We start from the raw sequence: 624 nt of genomic DNA, 5'->3' as shown, positions 1-624 counted from the left end.
GTCCTGTCCAGAAGTTCTTCCATCGGATCCTGGACCTGCTCGGCCCAGTTCAGGGTCCCAGGGAGTCTGATTAAAGAGCCTTGGAGTTCTGTTAGTTTTTCTGTTTGAATTAAAAATCAGTTCTTCAGACAGTAAGGATCTGTTTTTAGTTCTGGTGTTTCTGTCTGAATAGGAGCAGCAAACAGCTGCAACCAGCTGCAGGACTTCATTCAACCTGAGGCGTCTTTAAAGACACTTTCTGAGGGTCTCCTTCATGGAGGGACAGCAGACACCATGGATGCGTTTATATAATAAAAATAATCTTTCTTTAAATAACTTCTTCCTGGAGTTGATTCAGTCCCCTGAGATGCTGCTCCGTGTGATCATTAACTCGGTTTGTTTTCACAGTGAGGCTCACAGAGACAGTAAACTGATCTGAACCAGGCTGGGACCCTCACAGGTCAAAGGTCACTGTGGTCTGGATGGGATCCTCAGCCAGGAGGGCGCAGAGAACCTCCCGCTGGGACCCGGTCCCTCCTCCCGTCCTCTCTGAGGACGGGACATGAAAGGCTGCGGTCTGTGTCTGCAAACACCGACCCTGAGAGGAGAAGGAGGAGGAGCAGGAGGAGGAGGGGGAGGAGGAGG

The 624-nt window shown here is 50.6% G+C and overlaps 1 protein-coding gene across 2 annotated transcripts in view; it reads left to right on the top strand.

Annotated features, from left to right (window-relative positions):
- sugct (succinyl-CoA:glutarate-CoA transferase) overlaps nucleotides 1-624 on the top strand; it is a 14,138-nt gene that overhangs the window by 5,265 nt on the left and 8,249 nt on the right. The gene's annotated exons all lie outside the window — the stretch shown is intronic.

This window comes from Kryptolebias marmoratus, linkage group LG21 (assembly GCF_001649575.2).
Source record: "Kryptolebias marmoratus isolate JLee-2015 linkage group LG21, ASM164957v2, whole genome shotgun sequence".
Taxonomy (NCBI): Eukaryota; Metazoa; Chordata; class Actinopteri; order Cyprinodontiformes; family Rivulidae; genus Kryptolebias; species Kryptolebias marmoratus.
This window is presented reverse-complemented; position numbering and strand designations above follow the sequence as displayed.